The sequence below is a fragment of the Cydia strobilella genome, chromosome Z (genome assembly GCF_947568885.1).
Source record: "Cydia strobilella chromosome Z, ilCydStro3.1, whole genome shotgun sequence".
NCBI lineage: Eukaryota > Metazoa > Arthropoda > Insecta > Lepidoptera > Tortricidae > Cydia > Cydia strobilella.
In genome coordinates this window covers 41,499,292-41,511,457 of record NC_086068.1, presented here as the reverse complement: position 1 = coordinate 41,511,457, position 12,166 = coordinate 41,499,292, and the positions used below count along the sequence as shown (strand labels likewise).

The 12,166-nt window shown below is 39.6% G+C and overlaps 1 protein-coding gene and 1 long non-coding RNA gene across 2 annotated transcripts in view; both read left to right on the top strand.

Annotated features, from left to right (window-relative positions):
• LOC134754930 (SPRY domain-containing protein 7) overlaps positions 1-12,166 on the top strand; it is a 112,725-nt gene that overhangs the window by 64,456 nt on the left and 36,103 nt on the right. The window lies entirely within an intron of this gene.
• LOC134754605 (uncharacterized) lies at positions 2,636-5,411 on the top strand. Its single transcript, XR_010128948.1, has 2 exons — positions 2,636-3,113; positions 5,312-5,411. It is a non-coding gene; the product is annotated as an uncharacterized LOC134754605 (long non-coding RNA).

The window sequence follows — 12,166 nt, the reverse complement described above, 5'->3', positions numbered from 1 at the left end:
AAACGTCACTCCGCTACAACTACCTCATGTCATTGTATGTGCAAAGTTTCAATACAATCCAACACGTAGTTTTAAAATGCGAACGAAACTCCGTTTGTATGGGAAAGTGAAATTCGGCCGAGCTTGCTGGGGATGGGGACTTTAATTGTGAGTACGCTAAGTACCTATGGCCGATTCTTTTGCACAGTGCGCCACAGTGTTCTTATTTAAGTTAAAGCTGATCCCATACAGTAGCTAAATTCATGTTATTCAGCTATATACAGTCTACTTATATGTAGGTATCCTACGTGATATCGAAATTGCATTTCCTAGTCAGCAAATAGTATGTTACTTAGTTGCTTTTGTTTTTGTATTTTACAAGCGACTTCACGGGAAGTAGCAGGTAGGTCCCCGCTCCCACGAGGCAACAAATGCAAATGTTATGAGGTGCAAATGAGCGGGTCGTGCGGCGCTTACCAACGCACGGGTGCATCCCGGACGCATCAGTACGATCAGTAGCTGTCACGCTGTCGCCGCCGGCTTCTTTATGAGGGATTGTCTGCCGTTTGCTTCATCAAAAGAGGTTGTCGCTGCGCACATCATTGTAATTCGCGTATAAGTTCCTTACAATCAGCAATAATCGATTGCAGTAGAGAACTTGTTTATTCTCGTTTAAATAACATTAGGATTATAAGTCTAGTGAACATTTAGGAAAGACAGATTTTGGTTTGCCGAAACATGCACTACTTAGTACTAAATCCTGTCTTAGTTCTTATATGTCGGCAACCTACTCAAGCTTAATTTATTATTAGATAACTACCTATATTTAAAAAACTGCTAAACTTTACTGCATCGTCTGACTAGTTATGATTAATTTCATAGCTTGATGAAATAGCGTTTAATCTGAACGATATTGTTATTAGTGCCGATTGGAATCAATTCCTCACTGTTCTTTTTATTGTTTTCTTTATTTTTGATGATCTTTTGAACTTGTCGGTTGTAACTTGTCTTGGTAATCTTGGTAAAAGTTAAGCACCGTTGGTACCTAAGATGATGTATGTAAGTGGATAAAATTGTAATTTTGAATTAATTTGATAATGTTATGTATATTATGTAATTAAATTGTATTTTGAATTTATCAAATAATGTAAATTGTATGTACTGACGATCATAATATAAATTCGTGTAGATTAGTCTAGGATAATAATTTATATTGTAATTTTATATTATGAAAATAAATATCTAAATCTAAATCTATTAACAAGCAAGTAAATAAAATAAGTAAGTAAAGAGCTCTGTCGGTGAATGGCTAGGTGTATCCCTTGCTTTTAGATTAAATTGTCTTAAAGGGCCTCTGCGCTGTTGGCTTCGGCCCCACGCACGCCTCTCAAAAGTCCGGGACCCCATGGTCCCGAGATATGGAAAGGACAAACAAATAATAATAAGTTACCTACTGTGTTGACATATTTTGTAATTTTATACACATTATTATTTTTGACTGTACCGTACCGTTTGGGTCTTGGTCCATAACGAAGAGAATAAATCGCCAAACATGCACAATGGGTCGTTGAAGAGTTCCATTCTGATCATCATCAGCAGTTCCACTTCATCAAATGTCACTTTTTTAAATGGAAATGCTGGATTTGTTGATGAAAATACAAAAATCACTATATGTATGCCTTTCACATTTGAGAAGTTCCCTCGATTCCTCATCAGAACTCGAGCTTGACAAAAATGTGTCTTAAAAACCTAACTTGCTTAACAAACATAACGAAGAGGACAAATCGCCAAACGTGAACTATGCGTCATTGAAGAGTTCCGTTCTGATCATCATAAGCAGTTCCACTTCATTAAATGTCACCTTTTTAAATGTGAATGCTTGATTTGTTGATGAAAATACTAAAATCACTATATGTATGCCTTTAACATTTGAGGAGTTCCTCATTCCTCATGGATCCCATCATCAGAACTGCGTTTTGACAAAAACGGGACCAATCTGTATGTATATACGTGTGAAAATTTCAACTGTCTAGCTACCACGGTTCATGAGATACAGCCTGGCGATAGACAGACAGATGGACAGCGGAGTCTTAGTAATAGGGTCCCGTTTTTACCCTTTGGGCACGGAACCCTAAAAAAGAGACCTTTTTAAAAAATTTAATCAGGCGTTAAATTCCGGAAGCGAATTTTAGAGGAAGTGGCCATCACTGCCGGCGGATAAATGCTCGTCAAATTTATATTCGACGAGACGAGGAGTCAGCGTCAGCCCGAACGCTCGGAGCGCTCGGAGCGCTTCCTACATTAACAAAGCTTTAGGGTACAATAATGGTACAATAAAAATTTACCGCCGCGATGTAAAAACTACCAGTGAGATGCTTCGAGTCTAGAACGCTACAGCTACAGCCCAGCAGCGCAGTACTTTAAATTAGGTATTTAATGCTCTATCGGTAAGATCCTAAAACCTAAACCAATTTAGAATGTTTACCATTTCGGATGTTTTTTGGGTCGGATGTTTAAATTGTTGCCAAGTATATTTTTGTTGTATTTTAGATATTTTGCCTACTCGACGGTGTTACTTGTTATTATTTAAAGGCGAAAATGCGTCTGGACGCCTGAACCAAGCCTGAACACACTAATTGTTGATAACCTGGATCACATAAGTGACGTTGGTCTAGTTCTTTTGGCATTTCTGTCAACCCATCTAAGTGCCAGGTCATTATTCTGGGTAGTCGATGGCAACTCTTGAAGTTGGATGCGGTTTCTGTTGCACCGATAATTTTTGACGGCTCGGTCATCCCAGTTTCGAGTCAAGTGAAGGACCTCGGTTTAATCATTGACAGGCATCTCTCATGGGACGGGCAACTTTTTGAGATCAGTCGGAAGGTCACCTGTACCTTACACACACTCTACCGGTTCAAAAACTTCCTTCCGGTATGCACAAAGAAATTGCTCGTTCATGCACTCATCCTCCCGCTCATTGATTATGCTGATGTGTGCACAATTAACTAACATGGATCAAAATTCTCTCAACAAACTCGATCGACAGGTAAACAATGGAATATGGTTCATTTTTGGAATTCGAAAGTTTGATCATATATCCAGCTACCGTCGCCAGCTCAAGTGGCTTCCCATAAGTCAGCGCCACAGAACTATATCAAGATAGAAGAAAAGAGTGTATGTACCTCGCGTGGCGAAACTACGACCCGGTGGCACAATTCCTCGCCGCGAACTTCAGTCTGCTCCCGATCGATGTCTGCTTGCGACGTCAGGTTTTAAAAACACAATGGTTTCTTGCGCAATAATTAACTGTTCAAACACTACCAATAAAGTTGGAGCTGTTAATGGAGGTATTTCCTTTCATTGGTAAGTACAATTTGTCCTTAAATGCATGCACTTGGCCTAGGCCCGTGAATGGCAGTATTAATTCGGTGAAAGCCGAGAAAAAAATAAAATAATAATAATAATATTCAAGAAGTTGTAACATAGGTACATAATAAAAGTACACGATAATGCTTACAAACTAATTGAAAGGGAAGGTGGCTCAGCTGATGTCTGTGCCAAAAAGGCTTCGGGGCACAGCAGCCCCAAAGGTTTTCAGCAACGGACGCTGTTATTCTGCCACCGCCGTAATTGTATCTAGCTAAGGACAGTATAAACATTTACACTATTACATATAGGACATGATAGCAAAATCGAACAATGCGCAGTGGATAAAAAAGTGCTAAATTTAAATATCTATTGAGCAGGTCACTCAACCAAAAGTGTACGTTACTTCCTTTTGGAGGTCCAGTAAATAAGCCTTACAACGTAGTTCGAAAACCGCCAGGGACTTACAGTTAACTACTGGTGGCGGCAAATTGTTCCAGCATTTAGACGCTGCATAACGAAAACTGACTCCAAATGGCTGAAGCCGGAGTAGTAGAAGAGAGATACGCTCTTGTTGCTCACGCAAACCTTTCAAGTTTCGGTTAGGCTTCCATTCAAGTTTACGCGCGAGATAGGGTGGAATACCAGATTGTTTAAGCGTAAATACCATTGCCGCAAGCTTTAATATTCTTCTGTGTGACATATTCAGTTTACCCGCTTTATTAAGGTAAGGGCTAATATGTGAGCGGCGAGGGATATTTTGACAGAAACGCATGCATGAGTTTTGCACACGTTGAATCGCTCGTTCTGTTCTTTTTCTTATGCAAGGCCCATATACAACGTCTCCATAATCCAGTTGGGATAAAACTAGCGCATCTGACAAGCGTTCGCGAACATTTTGTGTTAGGTAGGGTCTAAGCTTATATAATGAATTTAGTGCACCATAGCATTTTGGTATTTTAGTATTTATATGAGCTTCAAATCGAAGCGACTCATCCATTACGATGCCTAAATTTTTAACCTGACTCTCTTCTGATATAGGCAGCCCTGATATTCGCAAGTCGATTTCAAGGCCACGTACTTCAGCAATCTGTTTCTTCGTTCCCAAAATAATGAAGACAGATTTTTTTGGGTTAATGATGAGACCATTGTCATTGGACCAACCAGCTACAGCTTCTAAATCGGTATTAATTTGCGATATTGCAATTGCGACGTCAGTTTTAGTGGGGTGTATATGCTTCATTAGCTGGGTGTCATCTGCATACATGTGGTACGAACAATTTTTGATGACCTCGAGAAGGCTCGAAGTGTACAGACTGTATAAGGTCGGACCCAATATTGACCCAAACGGGGTGATGAGCGAGCAATTTTTCCTTCGTCGTTTGGGCATTCAACTATTTGGTTTCTGTCGGTGAAATAGGAAGAGAACCATCTACAAAGTGACTCAGAAAATCCGTAGGTCTTCATTCTGTTAAGGAGCACGGGAATCAATATACTATCGAATGCCCAGCTAAAGTCTAACAAGACAAGAATTGTCGCAAGTCCATCGTTAGAAGCCTTAAGTGTCTCATCAATCTTGATATAGTTCTGTGATTTTTATTTTAAAATTTAATTCGGGCAACAAGGCCCATATTACATATACCTTATAGACTAACATACATATAAATTTCATAAACTTAAAAACTAAACACTACTTTGGCAATAGAACGGCGTGGCTCCGTTGAATCGTCAACGTGAATTATCATTTCCTCTGTCGGCTCTTATCGATATTTTAGAATCGATGCCGTGTTCTAATCGATCTGTGAATCGATGCTTTTGAATCGTTTCGCGCGGCTTATGTTTCTCATCAGTCTCATCACTAAATTACGCTCGTGACGTCAAAGTACCTACGCAAAATGTTACACGCTCGGTCTCCCTACAATTTGCCGAGCTCTTTACTTCTATCTTGATATAGTTCTGTGGTCAGCACCGATCCTTTCGAATACTCTCCTCACTCTTCTCTATCCTATTCGAGCCCCCCACTCCAGAATATCTAAAATATAACTTCAGCTTTATTACCCCCCGCCCAGGCTGCGAGCTGCGCGCTGCCCGTTCTCTTAAACTCTCTGTTCTCCCGCACCATACCGGTTTTCTCACGTCTTCTTTCGCTGTTCAAGCAATCCGTCTTTGGAATTCGCTTCCACAAGAAAGCCCCAAACAAGCTGACTTTCAAACGAATGCTCTACAAGCACCTGCTAGATACTGTCTAGTGGGACCCCCCCCCCTCTCCCCACGCACATGCAAAAATATATTTATGTATATATATAATAAATTTGTATATGTATTTTTATTGTTTATTTATGTAGTTTATAAAGGTAAGTATATAAATATTACTAGTTTGTATAGGTATATTGGCGTTAGTATTATAATTTATATTTAGAACATTTTTTTTGCATCACACTGCACCCACCTTAACTAATTTCTGTTTGGCCCAGTGGTTGACTGGTAGAGAATGCCTCAAGGCATTAAGTCCGCCTTTTGTACTTGTTCTTGTGCAATAAAGTTTAAAACAAATAAATAAATAATAATTGTTTTTAGCACTGTTTAACAGCCTCGTATTGTAGGTAGTTTACTAAACTAGGCATAATTATGCCTAGTTATTACTAGCTGTTGCGACTTCGTTCGCGTGGATTTTTCAATTCCCGATACATTTTTTCAACCCCTTTTTAAACTTGTTAGGGGACGAATTTTCAAGAGCATTGAAACTATTTTTCTTACTATATATTGAGTCTCACCTTCCTACGAATTTCAAGTCCCGGATTTGTAACAGAAACTCAATTGTTTCCGTTACAAATTTTCAACCCCCTTTTAACCCCAGGAAGATTTTTTAAAAACACAGAAATTACATTTCTTGTGTTGTAATATAGTGTCTTCCTACGAAGTTTCTTACTCACAAAAATGTCTGTTCCCGGTACAAATTTTCAACCCCCTTTTCACCACCAAAGGGGATGAATTTTTAGAAACGCCTTAATTTTTTTTTCATAAATATTGCAGTCTCCGATTGAAAGTAAGTTCTAAGGAACTAATCATGGCTGTACGTCTATTACTTTAATTTTAATTAATAACTATGCAAATTTACCTTGTCTTTTTCCTCGTATTCGATATGAAAAGTAGATTGTTTAACTCGGATGAAAGGCACCAAGCGTCATCTAATCCCTTTGTTAACAATCTTCTTGTGATGGAAGGGTAACTACGGAACCTACACTGAGCATGGCGCGACATGCTCTTGGCCGGTTCATGTAAAAAAACTTTACGGGACAGGCCTTGTGTTGTTGGCACGGTATTGTTAGTACGGTAAGCTGCAGAGCTATAAATTACCACCATCAAGTATACCTATGTACTTCAGTGTAGTGTAGGTATTAAGGTCATGTAGGGATTCCCTACAAGTGTTTCTTTTGCCACAAATTTTCTTTTATCCCATACCCTATCTAAACTTAACTAGGTATGTTTGTGTCTTTGCCTTGCTTAGGTAATCTTTCTCTCGATTTGGTGCATTCGCGTTCGCGAACAAGTGATTTGGTACATACAAGTCGAGCGTTGTGTCATGTAATTAGTCAAATTGTGTAAAGTTGTTGAAATAATAGTCCCCCTTAAATAGTGTAGGTAACCCGAAGAAATTTGCAAGAATGGAGCAAATCGACAAAAAATCGACGCGTCCAGGAAGCTTTTGGAATAAGGTGGCGAAAAAACCACGCTGCCTTTGCAGCGGATTGTAGCTGAATATGAGACCTGGGTTCATCCTTTTGAACCTTAGTCTAAACGGCGGATTGTAGCTGGATATGAACCTGGGTTCATCCTTTTGAACCTCAGTCTAAACGGCGGATTGTAGCTGGATATGAGACCTGGGTTCATCCTTTTGAACCTCAGTCTAAACGGCGGATTGTAGCTGGATATGAGACCTGGGTTCATCCTTTTGAACCTCAGTCTAAACGGCGGATTGTAGCTGGTTATGAGACCTGGGTTCATCCTTTTGAACCTCAGTCTAAACGGCGGATTGTAGCTGGATATGAGACCTGGGTTCATCCTTTTGAACCTCAGTCTAAACGGCGGATTGTAGCTGGATATGAGACCTGGGTTCATCCTTTTGAACCTCAGTCTAAACGGCGGATTGTAGCTGGATATGAGACCTGGGTTCATCCTTTTGAACCTCAGTCTAAACAGGAGACAATGCAGTGGCAGAAGAAGGGTATTATCCTATCACCTAAAAATATTTAAGGTGTCTTAATCGGCTGGTGCTAGTAGCTACGATTGTTTGACATAGTCAAGGATTTTTTTTGTTTGACTATAAAGATAAGGGTGTCACTATTACTGTTACTGCAGAGCATTACGTATGATTATTGGAGCAAATGCAGGAATCTATTAAAGAAAAAAGGCGAGTACAATTGACTAGTGCTCCGATTGACAAGTGGTATTGCGAATGCGATGGCTGCCCTGGACCTGAATAAATTAGGCTTCCTCATTTTTGATCATCTCATTGTACAGTCTGTACCTATTGTATATTTTTCCCCTCACTAGCTCGGAAAGCCGTCTTTTATCCTTTACAACAAGCGGGTAAAAACGCATTATATCCACTAGTGGGGAAAGTAATTTGACCTTGGATGGAGCATGTTTAAGTAGCTTTTGACAGATAACAAAACGTAAAACGCTCATAATAATGGTTCGTTCGATATTAATTATCATTAAATAAATGGTTTGAGAATTTAATAAAAAAATACCAAATTTAGCTTTGTTTAATGATTTTAAGTCATAAAACTTAAAATTAAATAAAAAACATTTAATATTGTCTTCGGTTACCGCGATAGTTACTCATGAAATAAAACTATGAAAACGGATTATATCGCGTATATTGAATTTATATTACATCCCGACGTTTCGAACTCTTTACAGCGTTCGTGGTCAACGGGTGACGTGACGGGTGAGTCACCCGTTGACCACGAACGCTGTAAAGAGTTCGAAACGTCGGGATGTATTATAAATTCAATATACGCGATATAATCCGTTTTCATAGTTTTATTTCATAAAAAACATTTGTTTTTTTTATAATGATGTTGAATATAATTCTGAACGCACAAGTTGAGTAGATGCAATTTCAAAACGCATCGTCAGAAATGTCAACAATGTCAACAACATTTTTACATGATGTTATACTATATTGATAATGATATTGATGATTATAATTAACCTGATGATGATTATAATGTGTACAAATAAAAACTTATAGGTATTTTTTATGAGCTGTTTTTTGCATGTTGCATTTTCCTCGCTATATTGAGGTGAAAAGTTTTGTGTTACACACGGGTGCAAATGTATTTTACTTCTTGTGTGTTGAAACACTCGCTACGCTCAGGATTCTATTTTAGAACCTCTCGCTTCGCTCGTGGTTCAACTATAGGATCCTTTCGCTTGCTCGTGTTTTAATTCCACACTCGCGGGTTAAATATAACTCTGCACCCTTGTATAACAAATAACTATTCTGTCAGCAGGCACGCGCCGCGCCGCGTGGCCGCGGGTGTCTAGCTTCAGCCGCCGCTTGCAGCCGTCACCCGAATCCCTTCAAGTACTTACTTTATTTATTTATCATTTATTGCAGACAACATTGGTCCATATACATAATAAGCATAACACAATAAGCCAACAGTTGCAATTATAATAAGAATTAAAATAAAATTATGTTAAAATTAATAATAAATAAATCTTGACATTACCTTCGTTTACCACTCCTAAGACAAGCGACCGGAACGTGGCATAGCAACGTTTGACTGCCGATTCTTCACAGCACACAACATACTTAGGCACTTACATGTTTACCTAGAAACCGTTACAAATCAAATCCGCCGCTACGTAAAATCATGTAAATATTGTAGGTGCCATCTGATTTGGATCGACGATCTTCGTTTTGGAACGTATCCCTATTGCAAACAAACCGATAGGGTGCACGTACATAGGTAAACAAAAGAATAGGCAACATTAAAATAGCGTAAGCTTTTGTACTTAAAATAGCAAATATTTTAGCATATAACGGAATTTACATCTGGCAGGCAACGTATTAGCAGGCCGACGTTATGGCGTAATTAATCCTATGCATCGTTCGGAAATAATGGGGAACAAAAGAGCATTGTTTACAGGGGGCAGCTCGCCGTCGCGTCGCGGCTCCGCGGTAGCAGTGCGTGAAACATGAGCGGCGCGAGCGCTAACGGCTGGGCCACGACAGACGCCATTGGTCTAAGGCGTCCGGCGGGGCGGGGCGGCTGGCGGCTGGCGGCATGGAAAACGCGAGCGACCGCCAGGAGTAGCGGCGACAGCGACTAATAGGACCGGCTGGGACGTAGACGTATTTAAAAACATGTTTTTGGCACAGGCAATTCATTAAATCTCTCAGTTTCACCCCCCTTTTCACTCTCATTAGGGATGATTTCCGACATAAAAACTGTCCTATGTCCTTCCCCGGGACTCAAACTATCTCTATGCCCAATTTCAACTAAATCGCGAAGAGGTACCACACAGATAGACAGACAGACTTTCGCATTTATAATATTAGTATGGATTGTTTGTCAATAGCATCTTGTACAAATTTATTTACAGCTAGTTCAGCATAGTGTATAGAAACATTGTCTATAGAAAGCACCAGGAAAAAAATACGAATACACAAGAATGAGTGTGGCCACGTTACTACATACTTAAATACGCGAAAGTACATTTAAAATTTCAATAATAAACGCTTCAGTGTCCACATCGCTCGAAAAAAAAAACCAAAATGTCTTGGGCCGGTTGTGCCGAGCAGGGATGTTGCGGATGCCGATTTTTTGACATCCGCGGATGCAGATGCGGATGCGGATATTTAAAGGCTCACATCCGCGGATGCGGATGCGGATGTCGAGATTAGGCACATAAAAAATGTCAAATATTACACTTTAGTAATTTTTATTTAAAAAAAACGAAACCATTAGTATTTGAACAAGAATATAGGTGCCCCACAATCGTATTACTATACTAAAGCCCAAATAAAACAAACTTTACAATGCATGTGCTCCAAAAGTGCGTTTCCTACGGAGCCATATCATGCGGAAAGTACTACTTTTCCGCACTAGTGCTTTTTGTTTTTAATTTTGTTTTACAGTACAGTACAGTACAGTATATGGTGCTACTTTCTCGCACTAGTGCGGAAAAGAGCACTTTTCGTGCATATTTCGAAAGTTTAAAGGGCCATATGTACTGTAAAACGTTGAACGATACACGTGCGAATAGGTAATTCGCAACTCGTGTCGATTTAAAACACTCCTTTTAATAATTAAGAGGCCGGTGTCGATTTTAGTCGCAAAAATGTAAAATTGATAGATTTAGTCGGTGAAATTGTATACCTTTTGTTACCTAATTGAAATAACAAGTACTGGTTTCTATTAGCGCATCTTCTTATCTTACCTTTTATCAGATCAATTTATTGAAAACAGACTCACTAAATTAGTAATGTTAGCTTTTCTGATGGACGTTTAGGTAAACGCGCGTAAAGCACTGATTTTGTCGCTCTTATTTGTAAATTTCGTAGTTTGGACGGCTAAACATGGTAATTTTGTATTACACATATCCTGTTCTTGACGTTTATCAGACTACATTTTTATTATTATGACTTTGAAGTAGTGTAAATGAAAGTTATAAGAAATCAATTTTCTCCAGAAATTACTTCAAAACAAGTGACAATTTCTCTAAAAATCGACTAAATTTCAACGTAATTTTGATACTTAAACAATCTACAACATTTGTTGAAACTATTCTTATACATCAATTTGTGTAATTTACCACCATAAATTTTTGATGAATTTTTAAAAACTGCCCCTTCTTTTCATATATTACCGGAGACGCACGCTTGCGACCTCATTATTAAAAGGCAAGATGAGAAGACGTGCTAATAGAAACCAATACTTGTTATTTAGATATTACGTAACAAACGTGTATAATTTCAACGACTAAATCTATCAATTTAAAATTTTTGCTCCAAAATCGACTACGGCCTCTTAAACTTATTTGCCATGATATGTTTTTTTATTTACTCGCACAATGCATAGTAAAACATTGTATGATACACGTGCGTAAAGACGTAGCACTTACGGCGCCGCTAAGATGTTCCTGTACCTACCTGTTCCACATCCGCATCCGCGTTAAGCTCCGCATCGATTTTATGCGGATGAGGATGCGTATTTTGAAAATAATGCGGAAGTTCCGCGGTTGCGGATTCGGATGCGAATATTCGCAACATCCCTGGTGCCGAGTCGTGGCATCGCCCGCGCTGCCCGATATGGGCGATATGTTCAAGTCGCGCCCCGTCCCGCTCGCCGCCCGCCGCCGGCCAGCCGATCGCCCGGTGCACGCCGCGCGCGTTGCCACTCGGCGACAACGCATGCATTATTCGCCGCCGGGTTATTGTATTGTTTTTGCGACTTATCGCCGGTCGCCATCGCCGATCGCCTTAGACCAATCGCTGCCCCAATATTACAGAGTTCTATGTTACATTTTCAAGATAGTTGAAATTCGATTTAATGTCACTATGATAAAATTCAAATTTCAGTTCGATAAAAGTGAAACAGAACCCTGTAATATTGGGCCAGCGCAATGTCGTGGCCAGGTCGTAACGAGCGCGCTCGACGGCCCGCCGCCGGCCCGTGCACCCACGATCCCCATCCCATCCGTCTTTTTCTTTACATGCTGGATACAAACATTATCACAAACTTAGGTAGCTTGTAAATAGGAAATCTAATCTGTAGTATCGAAAAATTCGGGTAGGTCGTGG